The sequence below is a fragment of the Schistocerca nitens genome, chromosome 9, assembly GCF_023898315.1.
Source record: "Schistocerca nitens isolate TAMUIC-IGC-003100 chromosome 9, iqSchNite1.1, whole genome shotgun sequence".
Lineage (NCBI taxonomy): Eukaryota > Metazoa > Arthropoda > Insecta > Orthoptera > Acrididae > Schistocerca > Schistocerca nitens.
Window position 1 is genome coordinate 43,340,440 of NC_064622.1, and position 20,951 is coordinate 43,361,390.

The 20,951-nt window shown below is 43.9% G+C and overlaps 1 pseudogene; it reads left to right on the forward strand.

Annotated features, from left to right (window-relative positions):
* Window positions 1-7,506: 7,506 nt before the first annotated feature.
* On the forward strand, window positions 7,507-7,624 carry LOC126204528 (5S ribosomal RNA; annotated as a pseudogene).
* Window positions 7,625-20,951: the final 13,327 nt, after the last annotated feature.

The following is a 20,951-nucleotide window of genomic DNA, read 5'->3' on the forward strand; positions in this document are numbered from 1 at the left end:
GGGTTTTGGAAGGGTTGATTCTGAAAGGAGCCATTGGCTATACCAGGAAGTAAACTGGCAGAGGTGGATTTGGAGGAATCATTGAGATTTCTGGAGTGTAGGATAGGGAGCGAGGAATGCGATGTCATCAGCATACTGAAGGAGGTGGACTGGTGGAGGTGGTTTGGGATCTTAGCTGCAGTAGCAGAATGATCTGTAGCAGCTTAGGGTGGAAAGTTACAATTTTGGATAAAAATTATGTAACGGACATCCAAGAAACGCGTATCTCTCACTCGTACACATCTGCGCAGCTATTGTTCACAATAGACAGGGGAGAGGGCAGGGTATGGAGCCTCGGGACATGTCTGCAGTGTGATGGAAGGTGTGAGAGTTGGTGTTGTTATGAATGGGTGATTAGAGAACAAGAATGCAGTAAGGCGGATGAGCCGTGGCGCTCGTTACTGGCGCGCCAGTCTCTTGGATGTCTATTATCGATCCTTAGATGTTTCCTATCTTTGCTTGCCTTGTTGTTCTCAGCATTCGCGTGGCGAGTGGCAGTTGACGTTTGCTCGGGCTACATGCTGAGACGCCGCGAGGTACGAGGTGGAAGCAACCACGTATATGTGGAGTTGGTTGTACGCAGTCTGCCGGTTCAGGATGGAGGATATGTGTTGGCTGCCTGCCTCTCTGCTCTCCTGATTTTGCTCGCCGTGCCTTGCGACCGCCTAGCTTGGGTTGCTGCCTGGTGTATCCTACACGAACCATACCGGACGTCCGGCAGAAGTTAAGCAGCCTTGTGTTTCTTTAAAGAAAAGGAGCAAATGTATAAGACCTTTTGTAACCAATTTTGGTGGCCTCTTAAGCGTGGCCTTCGCGTTTACACTGCCTTTGGGGAGAGGTAATTCTTTTAAATTTAAATAGTTGGGGTTCCCTGTCCTTTATAATCTTTTGGGGGTTTTATTTGAATTTTCTCTTGGGGTTCCTTCCTTGTGCTTGGTTAAATGTTTACTTGTATAGCGGGAAGTGACTCCTGGTTAAAACTCGGAGACGGTGTTTGATGTTACTGCCGCTTCCGTCATTTGTCTTTCCAATTAAGTGTTGTCATCCCTTCGAGCGACCTGGTGTCACTCCTCGTTAATTCATGCTGGTTTATGTGTACTTAATTTTGAATTGGCTATTTGAATTAATATTTTGGAGCGCAAATAGCACTAAGGCAACCTCATTGTATACCACCTTGTGCCCCGGTCTAGTACCTTAATTTTCAGTGCCACGAGTTAGCTCCACTACCGGTTTTACTGATTTGCTCCCTTCAAAATCTTGTCCTGTATAAGTTTGCCCCATGTGTGTCTGGGAACACAGAGATGAGCTTTAGTGTGACTTCAGTGCTAGTCAGTTAATGGAATCTTCATTTTGGCTTGGCTTCCACTGAAGAGTTTGAGTGGAGCGTAGTGTGTTTGATTTGTTATTCATTTAATTACTGTAAGTATGTTTATTTAATGGGGAGCAAGACATTTAAAGACAGTTGGTATTAACTCCCCTAGTTGCGGGGTGTTGCTAATTCGTTCCAAATGGCCTACTACTTATTCAGTGGCAAGGCTGTTGATTAGTTGGTTACTGTGAGTACAAATTCACGCTATTTATTTGTTACCGAAATTGTTGAAGTGTCTGTGTCGTGATTCAATCACTAGCTACGTGTTTGAGCTAAATTGATATAAACTTTACATTGCCTCCTTAAAATTTGTTGCCATCAGAATCCCTTAAGACAACTAAGTTTTGTCACTGCTTATGTGAACCTTTACTGGGAGCAATATTTCGTGTAGTTAAATTTTGTCTTAAAATGTGTATTTCTCTGATGTAATAAACGAGTGATAAAAGAAAAAAGCAAAGGGGCCTGGTCCTTCCCACTGTGTCCAGTCAGTAACACGTATCAGCGGACATAATTAATTGGAAATGCATAAGTCTAAAGTTTGAAAAGCAGACCAAAATGATACACATAGTCGAGGGAGACGAAAATAGCGGAGTTACAGGTGCTGGGCTAGTGCGACAGGAGTTGGCTGAGGTGCAGGAGTTTGTCATCAGAAGTGAAGGCGAGACATAAGCCACACTCGTTGATGGGAATGAGGTAGTTTTGGTTCCGTTGTTGATCGGGAGAGGCTGGAATCGAAGCTCTTGCAATCTCTCGTGCTCGCTCTCCTTTATACGCAAGTACAGTCATGTTGTACCCGACAACAGAATCAAGTGACGAGTTTGCAGATAGTCTCCGACTCGTATAGAGACGGCGAGCTAGGAATGGCGTCGCAGGCCCCACTAGCGAGTACAGAGAGCTGATGGTCCGCAGCGGCACCTGCTGGCCGCTCGCCGCCTCCATCGCCTCCGCTGCCGTTGACCCTGGCTGGCTGACTGCAAGGCCGCCGGCGGGCCGTCGCTCCCTGCCGCCTCCCCAGCCGCCCAGGCGCGGGCCACGCCGTGAGGCGCGCCTAACGTTTTCGGCAGAGGCACCGCTCACCGAGCGCGCGGTCGCGCATTCCGGCGCCCGGGGTCGAGCCGGCCCGACTCCTCCGTCAGCTCACCTCCCCACCACGCCACACCTGCGTCCTCACGGTGCCAGCTGAGCCACGTGGCTGATGACACGACGCAGGGGGGCACCTCCGCCTTTCTGGAGTCTTTCCGAGCCAATGAATGAGCTCGTTCTGAAATCTTCCTCCCCTCGTACTCGGAGATGACGTTGCCTCTCATGAACTACAGCGCATCACTCCTTTGTTATTGCATCTCCTCTGACGAAAAAAAAATGCACTAATTCTCAAGGACAACTGACGTGATAGTGATTCAAACAGAGGTCTTAAAAGTTCCATAAAATTTCAAAAAGTCGTGTAATGGAGTTGGCAGATGGTAGTGGTGTTCCTGGAGGTTAATAAAGTGACCGACAGGTGGCAGAGTGATGCTAGGACGCTTGCCAGGGACCACCATTTTGGCCCCACTGCGCCGCTGGTGATACATTGACTTCTGCAGCATATTTAGCCATGTACCGGGTGATCAAAAAGTCAGTATAAATTTGAAAACTTAATAAACCACGGAATAATGTAGATAGAGAGGTAAAAATTGACACACATGTTTGGAATGACATGGGGTTTTATTAGAACTAAAAAAAAAAAAAAAGTTTACAAACTGTCCGACAGATGGCGCTGGACAGCAAAACGTCAGTGACTGCGCATGACAATCGTGTATAAAAGGAGCTGTAATGAGAGAGAGAATCAGATGCGCCAGCAGTCGCAGTATGTTGACGTTACCTGAAAAGGCGCTTTTAGTGAAGCTGTATTATCAGAATGGGGAATGTGCTACTTCAGCGTTACGATCCTATCGCTATAGCAAGGGGATTCGAACGGGTAAAGGTCCGTTGACAAATGCAGCTGTGGCGAGAATGATTTCCAAGTTCGAAGCCACGGGTTATTTAGACGATAGACCCCGTAGTGGCCGACCGAGCACAAGGCGTAATGCTGCTGAGACAGTTCAGGAAGAAGTGGAGACTTCAGCGGGTTCGTCTATGCACGGGGAAGTCAGCGCTCGTGCTGTCGCACATTGCACCGGCATTCCATACACTACTGTTTGGTTGGCACTGAGGCGTACCCTCCGATGCTATCCGTACAAAATCCATCGGCATCATGAAACTGTTACCTGGCGATTTAGTGAAGCGGAGGGCATTTGCGGTGTGGGCGTTTCAAAAGATGTCGGAAGATGACGATTGGTTGAGTAACGTGTTGTGGACCGACGAAGTTCATTTCACGCTCCGAGCGTCTGTGAACGCCCACAACTGCAGAATTTGGGCTACCGAAAATCCTAGAACTGTCGTGTAAACTCCATTGCACGACGAGAAAGTCACGGTATGGGTTGGATTTACCACATCTACCGTTATCGGGCCTTTTTTCTTCGAGGAAATGCGTGACTCTAGTTTTGTAACTGCTACCGTGACGGGTGAAAGGTACGCCGATATGTTACAGAATCGCATCATCCCCAGCCTGGCTGATAAACACCTGCTGGAACGTACGATGTTTATGCAGGATGGCGCTCCACCCCATATTGATAGACACGTGAAAGATCTCTTGCGGGCGTCGTTTGTTGACGATCGTGTGCTCAGCCGCCATTTTCGTCATGCTTGGCCTCCCAGGTCGCCAGACCTCAGCCCGTGCGATTATTGGCTTTGCCGTTACCTGAAGTCGCAAGTGTATCGTGATCGACCGACACCTCTAGGTATGCTGAAAGACAACGTCCGACGCCAATGCCTCACCATAACTCCGGACATGCTTTACAGTGCTGTTCACATTATTCCTCGACTACAGCTATTGTTAAGGAATGATGGTGGACATATTGAGCATTTCCTGTAAAGAACATCATCTTTGCTTTGTCTTATTTTGTTATGCTAATTATTGCTATTCTGATCAGATGAAGCGCCATCTGTCGGACATTTTTTGAACTTTTGTATTATTTTGGTTCTAATAAAACCTCATGTCATTCCAAGCATGTGTGTCAATTTGTACCTCTCTATCTACATTATTCCGTGATTTATTCAATTTTAAAATTTATACTGACTTTTTGATCACCTGGTATGTTACAGAAGCGCACTCAACCATCTAATGCACTGCTAAAATTGATCAGTGGCTGCTAACGGAACATGTCGGATATTTAGCAACAAAAAATCTCAACAAATGTAAGCTAATGAGTGGAAAAGTATCAGTTGAGGCGAGCATGAAACAGTTTTTTCCCTGCTATCCTTTAGTAATAGCGAAAGGACATTTCGCAGTTCTTGTTGCGACAACGAGGTTGAACACCTGTTCTCGTAATTAGCTTTAAAGTGGTCCTATACAATAGTCAGCAGGACAAAAGGGAACCAATATTAATTCGCAAGAGCAAAGAAAAATCCATCGCCAATTTGAAGCTCTGTATCGACTTACTTCTTGTTCCTGCTACTCGGTACTACTAAAATTCGCCCAATGTCTCTTTTGTTATGCGCAATAAAGCATTGGACTCAAATATATGTGAGCGCTACCTTACTAAATATAAGTGATAATTTCATTAATTTGTGGTACGTTCTGTGGGACCAAACTGCTGAGGTCAGCGGCCCCCAGGCTTACACACTACTTAATCTAAATTAAACTAACTTACACTATGGACAACATACACACCCCCTCCGACGGGGGGAACCGCGCGAACCGGTACAAAGCGCCTTAGCCCGTGCGGCAGAACTGATAAACATGCCTATATGATTACGCATGCTGTATATTTTTGTCAGATCTATCCCATAAAATTTCGTCTGCAAATTGTTCTATGACATTAGGAGAATGATTACGAAAGTATAAGAGAATACAATATTTTTAAAATGTGTTTGAATAGAACTACGCCTACCATCAAAAGAAAGCTGTAGGAAACAGTAGCAACTGTATTTGTACTAATATGCTGCAGGTTAGGAGCTGCGTAGCAATAGTAATATTACTCTGCTGGTAAGGTTAATTGGTACTGAATGTAAGGTTGTAGGTTTGATACTTGCCTAGTGCATTTTTTTTTTCGTTATATTGTGTGAAACAAAGTACAATTTATTATTGTGAGCATCGTAAATACAAGTTTAACCCATACTGTACAGCCAATGACGTCAAATTTTTTACCAGTCACGATAACTTTGTATGGTACCACTCACTAGTTTTCGTTTTGTGTGTTAACAGTGGCAGTTTTATCTCTTAGATTTCTATGTTGTAATTAAATTACCATTAAAGAATCCCATTGGCTCTTCTGACTTCTTTTGCTGTGCGAATGGATTGGAAACTAAGAAATATAAAAAGGAGACAAAGAAAAAGACCAGAAGTGAATAAAATTAACTGAATGGTTAAGTCAAGTTCCTGCAACCTTCTCCATTGCGATCAGTATTCTCCTTATTGTTGCATCTCTCCCTTCGGAAAGAATTCCGTGCAGTTTTTCTCCCTTTTCGCCTAGAAACGAATAGCGGAAAGCACAGCACTGAGGCATTATTCTACGTAAAACCTGGAAAATACACAACACTTACTATGCTTCACACTTACCGCTTGAGCCCAAAATGGCTGCTACTGTCACGTGACGCGGGTTCAGCCAATCCCGAACTGCGAACGGCGGCAAACACAGGGGAAAAGAATGGCCATACTTTCCTTTATACAGAGCAGGAGAAGGCAGCAGCGTCCACAACAAGCTGGCCGCCCCACTGTCAACATGCACCGCGTTGAGCTTGCGCCTTTTGTCTAGTGAAGGTGTCAAACCGATCGAAATGCATCGCAGAGTGACAGCACAGTGCGGTGATCCGTGTTTGTCGTTGGCGCAAGTGTACTAGTGTTCTAGGAAGTTTAAAAGGGGTGTAACCTCTATGGAGGACGCCCCAAGACCAAGGCAGACTTACCGCGTAGTGACGGAGGAGAACATTGCGTTAATGGAGGAGCTTTGTAAAGGGGAACAGTCGTGTAACTCTGAAATACATATCAAATGGCTCTGAGCACTATGCGACTCAACTTCTGAGGTCATCAGTCGCCTAGAACTTAGAACTAATTAAACGTAACTAACCTAAGGACATCACACACAGCCATGCCCGAGGCAGGATTCGAACCTGCGACCGTAGCGGTCACGCGGTTCCAGACTGAAGCGCCTTTAACCGCACGGCCACACCGGCCGGCTGAAATACATATCCACAAGTTCGAAGATTAGTATTGGTTCAACGCAGAATATTGTTCACAATGTACTATCCTTCAGTAAGATATTTGCAAGGTGGGTGCCACGCAGAATATTGTTCACAGTGTGCTACACTTCAGTACGATGTTTGCAAGGTGGGTGCCAGATCTGTTGACGGCCAAATTGAAAGATCACTGCGTTGATGCCTCTGAAGAATTTTTGCATCATTTACACATCAAGGGTGAAGGATATCTGGGAAAACTGTTGCAAGTGATGAGTCTTGGGTCCACTATCACCAGTCAGAAACGAAATGGTCAAGCAAGGAATGGCGTGACAGCTCATCGTCGAAACCAAAATAATTCCACACTCCACCGTCTGCTGGAAAAGTCATGCTCATTCTCTTCTGGGGTACATGTGAAGTAATTCTGCAGCATTAAATGGATAGAAGAATACTTCTTATTCAGACATGCTGAAAAATCAACTCTGCCCTGTAATCAGGAGTAACCGTTGAGGACTTCTGACTTCAGGACCACATACATTTGACAGGCAGTTGAAGCTATTCAGGGAGCTAAACTTGAACGTCTCGTACATCCCCCTTATTCACCATACCTCACTGCTAGTGACTTTCATCTGTTCGGTGCACTCAAAGAAGCAATGGGACGCAGGCATTTCAGAAGTGACGAAGAGGTGAAAACCACGGTGCATGTCTGGCTCCACACACGACCAAAATAGTTCTTACAACGTGGTATCTATGCACTACCGAAGGGGTCGAACATGTGCATTCAATGACAGGGAGACTACGTCGAAAAATGACATGTAAGTTTTTTGCTCACTCTTACAATTAAAAATGGCAACGGCCTTGCCGCAGTGGATATACCGGTTCCCGTCAGATCACCGAAGTTAAGCGCTGTCGGGCGTGGCCGGCACTTGAATGGGTGACCATCCGGGCCGTCATGAGCTGTTGCCATTTTTCGGGGTGCACTCAGCCTCGTGATGGCAACTGAGGAGCTACTCGAGCGAATAGTAGCGGCCCCAGTCGAAGAAAACCATCGTAATGACCGGGAGAGCCGGTGTGCTGGTCGACACGCCCCTCTTATCGGCATCCTCAACTGAGGATGACACGGCGGTCGGATGCTCCCGATGGGCCACTTGTGGCCTGACGACGGAGTGCTTACAATTAAAAATACTATAGGACTTTCAAGGTTTTCATATGGACCACCCTCGCAGTTCATCACTAGGCGTTTGTGATAACAAATCCAGACCAAATGAAGCACACGTCCCACAGTAAAGGGTGCCAAAACAATGACATCATTACACAGTGTAATCCCCTCTGTAGGCAACTCTGCCGCGTATTCTCACATGCAAAAGTTCATAAAGGTTCAAAATGGTTCAAATGGCTCTGAGCACTATGCAACTTAACTTCAGAGGTCATCAGTCGCCTAGAACTTACAACTAATTAAACCTAACTAACCTAAGGACATCACACACATCCATGCACGAGGCAGGATTCGAACCTGCGACCGTAGCGTTCGCTCGGCTCCAGACTCTACCGCCTAGAACCGCACGGCCACTCCGGCCGGCTCATAAAGGTTCTGAATACCATCCTGCAATACACTGTTCCAAGCATCTTGCATCTTTTGTAGCAATTCGGCAAAGGTTCTTGCAGGCCCTGGAGACAGAGTAAGTTCTCGCCTCATCGTGGCCCATACATGTCAAGTTAGTGAGAGATCTGCTGATCTAGTTGATCAGGGCAGCTGTAATACACCAGGAAGAGCATGTACGTCGTAGCAGTCGTATGTGGACGTGCGTTATCCTGCTGGAAGAACACATCACTTACCTGTCGAATAAATAGTAATAGCACAGGGATAATAGCTTGTGCAACGTAGCGAGCACTGCTTACTTTACCCTGCATAAACACCATACGTGACCTCAGGTTGTACTGATGGTCCCCCCACCATGAAACCTGTGAGGGGGGACATGTGTGTCGTGGCGAAAGCACTCTCGACAACGCAGTCACCAGGTCAACGTCATAGCCGACCGATGTGACCGAGCGTTTCTAGGCGCTTCAGCCCGGAACCGCGCTGCTGCTACGGTCGCAGGTTCGAATCTTGCCTCGAGCATGGATGTGTGTGATGTCCTTAGGTTAGTCAGATAAAATTCCTTCTATGTCTAGGGGACTGATGACCTCAGATGTTGAGTCCCAAAGAGCTTAGAGCCATTTGAGCCATTTGTCAGCGTCATACACTTATACACGTCCGTCACCTGCATACAGGCAGGACCTGCTCTCATTACTGAACAGAACACGGCGCTATTCCACTCTCTAGTCAGACCTTTCACAACAGTGGATCGATACTGATCTGGCACCAATTATATCGATGTACAATTGCGGCAGGCGTCAGTCTTTTGTTCGAAAAGAAGCTTATTTACCAGAAATGTCAATGTCTAGCCATATTATTTGTACTGTACAATCACATTTGTAACAGTCAAGTAACGTTTGAACATCAATATCAACCGTTACAACACAAAGATTTATATTTACATCGTAAATGAAATGTAGAATCAAATGCATCGGTTTTTAATTGCAAAAGATAGCACACTTGATATTTGTCGATTACAGAGCCATCTACCTGGAAAGGAAAACAATAGCGTACGTTTCTTGCATAGACTCTGAATATACAATAAAAATGGGAGGTTCCCATTTGAAAATACAAGTTTACGCCGCCCACGCAGGATGGGTGGTTAGGGAGTGGCCTGTTGTAGTACAGACAGATGTCTCCTTTACTAGTATTGACTTCTCTTCTAGAACATGTTTTCATACAATACGTCGTTTTCGAGATATTTAGTTGTCTTAAGTTAAAACAAACTCGCTGTATTTGGCTCAAATGGCTCTAAGCACTATGGGACGTAACATCTGAGGTCATCAGTCCCCTAGACTTAACACTACTTAAACCTAACTAACCTACGGACATCACACACATCCATGCCCGAGGCAGGATTCGAACCTGCGACCGTAACAGCAGAGCGGTTCCGGACTGAAGCGCCTAGAACCACGCTGTATTTACAGGGTGATTTACGAAGGTATGAAAATATTTTAATACGTTACTCTACAAGTAAAACTAAATTAAAGTTCATATAAACATAGGTCTGCAAACGTTTAGTTACGGAGTTACGGCTACTAAAAGATTTTGTCTGAAATTTAGCAACATCGTTAATATGAGGCCGTCGCAAAACTGTACGAGGTAAAAATAAAGCAAGTTTTCCATTTATTTTGTTGTTATTTATCTGGTGAATCTAACAAAACATGTCCAAGACGTGTATCTGCAGTAGTTTTCCTGAACATCCAGAGAAGCAAAGACATAATTACGTAAAATTTTTAATTTATTAATTACTTGACCCAATTTGTTTTTTAAATTCCAGACAATTGCACAAAGTTTTCAACAGAAGTTGTAGATAATTTAATTTCGGAAAAATGATGTTAATAACGTTAACTCAAACTGTATGAATGTGTCAGATAATCTGCTTCCATTAAAACTGTAGCACACGTGAACTCATGTTAAACCAGAAAAAAACAACGCTCAGTGTTAAGGAAGTTGTACAGTGTACACAAAATTTCACAAAACATTCACAATAAATGTTCAGAAATGTCTCCACTGAGTTCAGTGCATTTAGCTGCTTGTGTGCGAACAGATTTTCATGCTCGTTTCAGTTTCACAGGGATGTTCTGGAAAACTAACGCAGATACACGTCTGGGACACGTTTTATTAGATTCACTAGCTCAATAACAACAACATTAATGGAAATTGTGCTTTACTTTAACCTCTTACAGGTTTGCAATGGCTTCATATTAGCGAAGTTGCTAAATTTCAGCAAAATCTTACTGAACGCACGGCTTTCCTGGTGGGAAGGAGCGCCTGGTCCCCGGCACGAATCCGCCCGGCGGATTTGTGTCGAGGTCCGTTGAACCGGCCAGTCTGTGGATGGTTTTTAGGCGGATTTCCATCTGCCTCGGCGAATGCGGGCTGGTTCCCCCTATTCCGCCGCAGTTACACTATATCGGCGATTGCTGCGCAAACAAGTTGTCCACGTACGCGTACACCACCATTACTCTACCACGCAAACATATGGGCTACACTAGTCTGGTGTGAGACGTTCCCTGGGGGGTCCACCGGGGGCCGAACCGCACAATAACCTTGTGTTCGGTGTGGGGCGGCGGAGGGATGAAGTGGACTGCGGTAGTCGTCGTGGGGCTGCTGACCACTGCGGCTGCAGTGGGGACGGAGCCTCTCCATCGTTTCTAGGTTCCCGGTTAACATACAATACAATACATACATACAACATATTAAAATATTTTCTTATCTTCGTGAATCACCCTGTATACAGGGCGTAAATTTTAAGTTGACAAACCAGAATAATACGAAAAATAAGCTTCACACGAAAAAATGTGTAGAATCCAAAGTTGTCAATTTTCGAGGGGGACATCTGCTAGTGCTAAAATTAGCCCGCCACCCCAGCCCCCTGGGGGTGGAGCGGCAGGCAACTTTAAAATTTCAAATGGGAACCCCCACTGAGATTCTGCAATAAAAAATGGGGGTTCCCATGTGAAATTTTAAAGTTGTCTCCCACCCCCAGGGGGCCGGGGTGGCGGGCTAATTTTAGCACCAGCAGATGTCCCCTCGAAAATTACCAACTTTGGATTCTAGACATTTTTTCGTGTGAAGCTTATCTTTCGAGTTATTCTGATTTGTCAACTTAAAATTTACATCCTGTATATGCATGCACACAAACATCCTGTATACAGTATATATGCACACACACACACACACACACACACACACACACACACACACACACACGTGTGCGTGCGTGCGCACACATGCACCGGTAAAACACGTACAATAAGCTGTAACACCCCACCTGTCACTTATCTGGTTTTGGCGTGTGTTCACCCCAGCTAATTGACTAACAGATCAACAGAGCGTGCAAACCTGCCAGAATATCGGATACCGCAAAGAAAGTAATAAGGCACTGTGACTCCTGATTGAACTGCGGTGGCAGTGTTGACATTAATTCATTCAGAATTGATCACTTTTAATTAAAAAGGGGTGCATATTGATGTTATATTCAGCTATTGAACACCAGATGCAAATGTTGAACATAAAATTAATTAAGAAAGTGGCTTGGGATTTCAACTACTTGATTGAAGACAGATGCAGTCGATAAGCACAAATTTATTTTAACTCCCGACCTTCCATCATCACATTACATGACTCTCCTATCAGGCAGTGGTAATAAATTGCGTTTATGTGTAGTAAAGCGCGATAAATCAAAATTAATTCCTATCGAGTGACCCAGGCATAATGCGAAGTGCGAGAAGAATTCCCCAATACATGGCCCATGAAACCCTCATGGAAACTTTGCCGACGTGATCCAACAAATTAATCTGTGGCCTAATTCACGCTGGAGCGGGTGCAATATCACCGAATTCAGCGTGGTGGGGCGTCGTCGTTGTAAGGACATCGGCTGGCCTCGTGGTGCTGCAAGGCTGCACTCGTCTATTCACTCCTAGCTATCTTGCTCAGTACGTAGCTGAACCAAAACTTTCTAAGCTCAATCGTTCCATTTGCTAACTCCTAAACTGCAGAGATACTCACTCTTTCTCAGGCAAGCTGAGTAAAGAACGCCACATCCGCACTCTAGGCAAGCTGGGAATGGGAGACCACTACGCAGACTTCTCACAGTCCGCTGTTCGCCTCGGTTTCCTCTCCAGCAAAATCACTTATGCCAATTGCAGCGCAAGTCACGTTAATTATGCGTTGCTTCCCAGCGCTGACCAATGCCTGCTCTGGGAAGTGAACAAATTCCCACAAAATTTCCCTTCCTCTCAACTTCTGCTGTTTAGCTCCTCCCAGGCCACCCAGCCAGGTTAGCGTCAGCACAAAACACCAATTTTTCCGGAAGTCTGACTCCCAGGAGAGTACTTCGAATTCCTCAGTCCTACATTCTCATCAGAGGCCGGCGTATTTCATTCTGTCGCTCTCCACCTGATTTACTTCAGACTCTGTGAACCGTGAATTCACCGTGAAGTAGCTATAGTCACGAACACGCATATTTTGGCCTCTGTTGACTGCTCCACCTTAGCTTTGCGTGGCTTTCTCGCATGTTTCACTGAAAACGGGACGATGGACATTTATCAACAGGTGTACAAGTTCTCGGTCTGCTTCCCGGTACACCAGCATGGGGTCAACCGCCCACTCACTGTCATTCATCTTAAGGCAGCTGGAGGCTGCGCCCTGTTACTGCTTTCTCAGAACTTGAGCCGCCTTAAGCTGCCTATTGTCGCTTCCCTTCGCTGCTCCCCAGCCGGCCACGGTCAACTCTGAATACTTCCCTGGGATAAACTAGCCTCCAGTAAATTGACGCGTTTCCACAAAGTTTTCATGTTGTGTGAATTACTTTAAAACCATCACCCGACATTAATTATTCCAATACGTCCATACTATACCCTCTACAAGATTGTGCCTTGTCAGTCATTTTTGTTCAGCCCTACTGTTCGCTCAACGTGAGTTTGGTGATGTTTAATGACTTCATGTAAGGGGAATAGTTCTTGCCATCTTACAAAGCGGTACCCCAGATACGACTGAGCAGCACTGCTGTGTGATGGCGGTAGCAGTCAGTGCGGGTCTGGCCAGTTCTGTTGCTGCTGGAGTACTGTTTATTCTTCGTGTTTTACTGTCCCTGTTACTGTGTATCGATGAGACGAATATCGCTCTAGACTAATTTGAGACCACTTTAAAAAATAACAGAAAACAAACCGACCATTTCTGTCCACACTGGGCATCACATGAAAGATGTAATGAGCACTATTTGTATGGGCTGACTCCAGCTACACACTACAAAAATGAAATTGCTAATATCTGTAGAAACATCAGAGAAAATGCATCCAGTCGTCTCTTATTAGGTGGGACAATGGGTATGTACAAGGTGTTTTTAAAAAAAAGAGTCATATATTCCTGCAGGAGGTAATTTTAGTCAAAAACAGAAGAAAAGTTACTGTAATATATCCGAAAATCAATAGTGGTTGAGATATAGGCCTTTTTACGACGGAAAGACTCTTTATTGTTCCACTGTGGGTCACTCCAAGTCTGCCGCAGGTAACGATTTGCAGGAAAACGAAAAATACCGACGCGGCCGAGTCGGGCACGAACTGCGTGAGAGGAAGAAAAAATGTGAACAAAGAAACGTTACAGGCAGTTCAGTACCGCTACACAGAGTCGCCTGTAGTATTTGTTACTCGGTAACGAATACACATGTTCTCCAGCAACTTTACTGTTGTCGAGTCGGGAAAGCGAGTGGACTCATTCCGGCGAGAGAGCGTGCCGTCGACCACGTATCGTAACTCAGCGCAGCCCTTAATACAGCAGCGGTGAGTCAGAGCAGGTGGAGCGCTTCTTTGGCTTCCCGAAACAGGAAGCGCGCCTGCGCAGTCCAGCACGTTCTCAGCGGCGGTGGGTCGGCGTGTCGCTGACGCTCGCAGCTGTTCTGCAGCCCCAAAAACCGTCTCAGTAAAATAACCTCGTCTGGCAGGTCAGAGCGTGAGACAAACGACTGAAAGACATTTTTAGCTAGTACAACTTCTCTTTCATGATGTTTGAGTCTTTCGGTTTACATCTATTGTTTAAAACTTCCTGGCAGATTAAAACTGTGTGCCCGACCGAGACTCGAACTCGGGACCTTTGCCTTTCGCGGGCAAGTGCTCTACCATCTGAGCTACCGAAGCACGACTCACGCCCGGTCCTCACAGCTTTACTTCTGCCAGTATCTCGTCTCCTACCTTCCAAACTTTACAGAGCACTTGCCCGCAAAAGGCAAAGGTCCCGAGTTCGAGTCTCGGTCGGGCACACTGTTTTAATCTGCCTGGAAGTTTCATATCAGCGCACACTCCGCTGCAGAGTGAAAATCTCATTCTGGATACATCTATTGTTTAGTTTATTTGTCTATGATACTTGGCCATCGGTATCAGTGCTGTGCGTGAGTCGCTGATGACGAGCAAAGACAGTACGATGTGTCCCATAGTTTTGGAACCATACTTTAAAACAAAAACAGGTGAATAAACACAAATTTAAAGTCACATAGTACGAGAGGGGAGAGGAGGGAAGGACTGTGACGCTGTGTTATCAACACGACTGCCATTTTGAAACTCGTTATCTTGGTTGAAACTCGTAATTTTCCAGTTGAAAGATGCGGCATGTGATATATGAAACAGGTGGAGAATTTTGCGAGTCAAACGACGGTGCGTCTCATTTGAGCACTGTTTTATTCATTCTCGGGTCATGTCTCATTTTGTACGGGAAAAGGCCAGTGCTGGTAGTAACACATTAAGAGTGCTGGATATACTCGACGTGTTCAGCACGTTGTGAGGTAGTTGTTATCCGCTTCACCTGTCCCTCGTGGACTTTAACAAACGCATGTACTGGAATGTGAGCACATGCACCAACAATGCGTTTCCTGAATTGTGCAAGGCTTCTGATATTCTCCGTATACACAACTGCCTTCCAATGTTTTGATTCGTAAAAATCTAATGGGTTTAAATCCTGGGAACTTGGAGGCCATCCCCAGGACCTCTGAGGCCTATCCATCTCTGGGAAAAACTGGACATACAGGTAGACCCGAACAGCTAGCTTGTAAAGAGACGGGGCACCATTGTGGAGAAAGGGAGTTGGATATGCCCCGAGTCCAGACAGCAACGACAGCAGCACATCTCCGTCTCTGACTGTACATAACGGGCTGCATTCAGCGTACAATGAATGAAGAACGGTCCATCATCTCAGATTCACCACACTGTGGGTAATGGACGGTCTGTCTGGGTAGCTGTGACTGGTATTCTCTGAGACAACACGGGTGTTCCTCTCTCCTGATATCGACACCATCTCCGTGCGTTCGGCTAGTGTTGAAGCCATCAGCTTTCACGTCACTTGTGAGAAAGAAACCTGTCGTAACTCGAAATTCCATAAAGCTACAAAACACCATAGTCGTTTTTATAACGTAATTCTGCACCTGTCTGACATATCACATGACCTCTGTTATGTGTTGCATCGAAAACAGCGCCTTCCAAAGTGGTAACACAGGCTCATAGGTTTTCCCCATCTCCTACTACTTGACTTTCAGCCTCTGTCTATCTGCGTGTTTTTGTTTTAGATGGGTGCTTCCACATTTATGGATTAGAATGTATAGCTTTATGATGGCATCCACTCTTGGAATGCAACAAGGGAACCCCCCCCCCCCCCTATTCACCAAACAGATGACTGTCAACTACAGTGCAAAATTTTACTCTGACGTTTGAACATTGGTACCCTTCCCAGCAATGTTAGTTGACATTTCATAAGCCGGATAAATATACACTACGTTGAATTTGGGAATTCCATATATATTTGTTTTGATTCCGTTGGCAAATAGTTGCGAATGATACTACTGACATTGTGCGAATAGCTCAGAGACCTTAAGTCCCCTATTCAGGTGGGAAATGGATCGGCTGGATGAAGCTGGCGTGGTGGAAAATTAGTCTGGGTTTCAGAGAAGTGTAGGAACACCTGAGGCAGCCTCTCTTGGAGTTGTTGTTGTTGTGGTCTTCAGTCCTGAGACCGGTTTGATGCAGCTCTCCATGCTACTCCATCCTGTGCAAGCTTCTTCATCTCCCAGTACCTACTGCAACCTACATCCTTCTGAATCTGCTTAGTGTATTCATCTCTTGGTCTCCCTCTACGATTTTTACCCTCCACGCTGCCCTCCAATACTAAATTGGTGATCCCTTGATGCCTCAGAACATGTCCTACCAACCGATCCCTTCTTCTGGTCAAGCTGTGCCACAAAGTTCTCTTCTCCCCAATCCTATTCAGTACTTCCTTATTAGTTATGTGATCTACCCATCTAATCTTCAGCATTCTTCTGTAGCACCACATTTCGAAAGCTTCTATTCTCTTCGTGTCCAAACTATTTATCGTCCATGTTTCACTTCCATACATGGCTACACTCCATACAAATACTTTCAGAAACGACTTCCTGACACTTAAATCTATACTCGATGTTAACAAATTTCTCTTCTTCAGAAACGCTTTCCTTGCCATTGCCAGTCTACATTTTATATCCTCTCTACTTCGACCATCATCAGTCATTTTGCTCCCCAAATAGCAAAACTCCTTTATTACTTCAAGTGTCTCATTTCCTAATCTAATTCCCTCAGCATCACCCGACTTAATTCGACTACATTCCATTATCCTCGTTTTGCTTTTGTTGATGATCATCTTATATCCTCCTTTCAAGACGCTATCCATTCCATTCAACTGCTCTTCCAAGTCCTTTGCTGTCTCTGACAGAATTACAATGTCATCGGCGAATCTTAAAGTTTTTATTTCTTCTCCATGGATCTCTTGGAGTGTAGTTTGAAAAAACACAAATTTGCAACTATAACGTATTTAGACTTAGAACTTTTTGATAATGTTTTCTGAAACACAATTTTTGAAATTCTAAAGTACCGACACCAAATTGCAATTATAGGAGTTGTTAGGCAGTAAGTACGAAGGGAGTGAGACAGTGTTGTAGCTTATCCCACGTGCTATTCAGTCTACACGTAAAGCACGCAGCAAAGGAAACTAAACAGGAATTTGGAAACGGAATTAAAGTTGTGGTTTAAGAAATAAAAAAAAACTTAAAAATTTTCCGTTGATACTGTAATTGAGTCAGAGATGGTAAAAAACGCGGGAGATCATTTGAATGGAATATGTAGCGTCTGGATAAGAGGTTACGAGATGACCGTTAACAAAATAAAAAATGTCAGTGAAGCGTTGTAGAATTAGGTGATGCTGGAGGATTAGATAGGCAAATAAAGCCACTGAATGTAGTAGACGAACATTGCTATTTGGGCAGCAAAATATCTGACGGTGGCGGAAAAAAAGAGTATATGAAATGTAGACAGGTAAAAGCAAAAACTCCTCTTCTGAAAACAACAACTATGTTAACACATATTAGAAATGTAAGTGTTAACACATATTTTCTGAAAGTATTTGTCTACAGCGTACCCTTATATGGAAGTGAATCTGGACGATAAACACCACATACAAGAAAGGAATAACTCTTTTGAAATGTGATACTATAGAAGAACGCTGAAGATTAGATGGGTAAATTGAATTTCTTACGAGAACCGGGAATAAAATAAATGAATGGCGCAATTTGACTAAAAGAAGGGGTAGCTTAACAAGACACATTCTAAGGCACAAAGGAATAGTTAATTGGACAATGAAGTTACGTGTGGGAAGTGTAAATTGCCCTAAAAAATGCAGGTATGGTAAGAAAAATGATCGTAGGTTTATTCTTTCTCATAATGAACTACGTCCGTACTCGAGAGTTTTCAACAAAGATTGGTCCCGCAAATTTAAAAGAAAAACTGAGACAAACGTATGAGAGGAACATAATCAATAATGGACGCGTACATTTATCAAAAAATGAAACATGTAATTGTGATTTCTAAAACTTTCCGGCGAACTGCATATTTAAAGGTTTGAGGTTGATGCCGGTCGTCGTTAACAACAATCCACGCTGTTTCGACTGGGCACGTGCCAGTAATCTTCAGATGAGCCAGCGAAAAATGGAAAAGACATCGCCCTACCAGCAGTTTACTAGATCGCTGTGGGTGTTACGCGGATGTATCAAGATCATTCCTGTACCACACCGTAGCGAGAAGTAAGGCAACTGTTCCTAAATTGAAGCCGCCATTTGCAGGACAATTGCGAATACTGGCCTAGAGGCCTGAAGGGTATGAGAGACAACAAAAGGGAAAACGAAAAAAAACTGTTTACTTCTCAACTGCTGCTGAGAAATGAACGCTGTCTTAAATGAATGTGGTTTTCTGGTTTTACGAATATAATCTACGTCTAAAGAAGGGAAGATAAAGATAGCTATTCACGAATATAGGGTTAGTTTATTACAAGTAGGAGCGAATATGCGGCAATTTATCGATTCAGGATTGTTGCAAGAAACTTAGATGTAGCAGACAGTAAAAATATTTTACCATTGATTAAGTTTTTCACTTTTGGTGCTTGTTTAATATTTCGTAGCACATTCTCTGCGTCAAACTTTTACACTTGTTTTTCAGTCTTTATTTTTTATGGCACAATTTTATCAACCTTCCTTTCCATAATTTTATCATATTTTTTTCTGCAACTAGATTGGACTCGAGTAATTGTTGTCTCCAGGATAACGTGAACTAGCCATTTTAACAGGTACAGAGCGTCGTTATTTGCATCGATTTAGTAGATGCGTGTGCAATGTTTTATCAGGTATTTCACATCATTTATTAAATGCGAACATCGCCTTACCCTGAAAATGGCAGCTTCTGTATTGGAACGCTAGACTAGCGCCGGTGAGCCATCTGGTTATTTTTAGGAAGTCTATGGCTAAGACGGTGGTGGCACACTGACCACACTATCTTGCAGTCAGCGCACGCGGTTGGCGAATTCGAATCTCAGCTGTCCCCAGGATCGTCTCTCGCCGCAGTCATCGACATACTCTGCCTTCTACGTCCGGAGAAAATCGTGGGGATGATGGGGTTCCACGAATTGTCCAACTGGTAGCCGCAGTCACGATTTATCAGATTTTCCACCATGATTACTTTCCACGGATTCTGTGGTCAAAATTCCGGGAGGTCGACGCGGAACAGACTACCGAGGCAGAACGATCTCAGTGGTCTAATTTCGCCTAGAGGCGCTAGAGTGCGCTCAGACTGACAAGTGTTCTCATGTTCGCAGCATACATAGAAGTTTGGCCAAACAAGGATGAGTTAGTTAGTTAGTTACGTGTTCCATTGATCAATAGCACGGAAAAACCGTTATGATGTGGAACGTGTCAAATGCACAAGAAATGCGCACAGGAAACAAGGTTTTTTTTTTACTCTATTTCTATTATCTATCCCATTTCCTTAATTGGCACAAAATGCATATATTATATCTCCAGATTTATTTACTCATATTCAGTAATTCATCTATGGTATAGAATGAGTTGTCAAGGAGGTATGATTTCAATTTGTTTTTGAAACTATTAATGCTGTCTGTCAGACATTTTATTTCATCTTGTAATTTATCAAAAAGTTTTATAGCGGCATATTTTGCCCCTTTCTGAGCCAAAGGTAGGTTAAGTAAAGGATAGTGTTGGCCTTTCTTTTTTCTGGTATTGTCATCATGAATGTCGCTGTTGATTTTAAACTGGTCCATGTTGTTGAGAAAAAATTTCATTACTGAATAAATGTACTGTGAAGCATTTGTAAGAATTCCTAACCTTTTAAACAGATGTCTACAAGACGTGCGACCATGAACCCCAAGCATATTCCAACTACTTTCTTTTGAGCAGTGAATACCTTTTGCCTAAGTGTTGAGTTGCCCCGGAATATTATTCTATATGACATCAGAGAGTGGAAGTATACAAAGTATGTTAGCTTACTAATTTCTACATCCTCAAAATTGGCAATTATTCTGATTGCAAAAGTTGCTGAACCTAGTCGCTTTAGGAGATCCAAGATATGACTTTCCCAATTAAGATTCTCATCTAAATCAACACCCAAAAACTTATTATGCTCTACCCTGGCTACTGACTTCTTTTGATGTGTTATGTTTATTGAAGGAATTATACTGTTTGCAGCTGAAAATTGGATGTACTGTGTTTTTTCAAAGTTCAGAGCAAGCCCATTCGCAAAAAACGAATTAATGACTTTTCCAAAGACCTTATTTGTATCATTTTCTATCGGACTTTCTTTTACTGGATTAATAATTATGCTTGTGTCATCAGCAAACAGTGTCAGTTCAGCATCTTGTTTCACACAAGAAGGGAGGTCATTCACATATATCAAGAACAGGAGGGGACCCATGATCGAACCTTGTGGAACACCTAATGTAATTTCACCCCAGTTAGATGAAGTGGCAAACTCCTTTGAATCACTTGAAGCATATGAAGCGACTTTTTGCTTCCTGTTCTATAGATGTGACTTAAACCACTCATATGCTGTTCCATTTATACCATAGAATTGTAATTTCTGTAACATAATGTCATGGTTCACACAATCAAATGCTCCGAAGTGACAATTTTCCATGGGTTCGATGTTAACCACCTTCTCACTTCGTCTTAATAATAAAAGCTCAAGGGTTTTCTAAACGCTACACTGAGGGACTGAAAACTGTGTGAGAAACCTCCCCTATTGTTTTATCATACTACAATGGGAGTGGAAGACGTATTAAGACTATCCCAGAAATGAA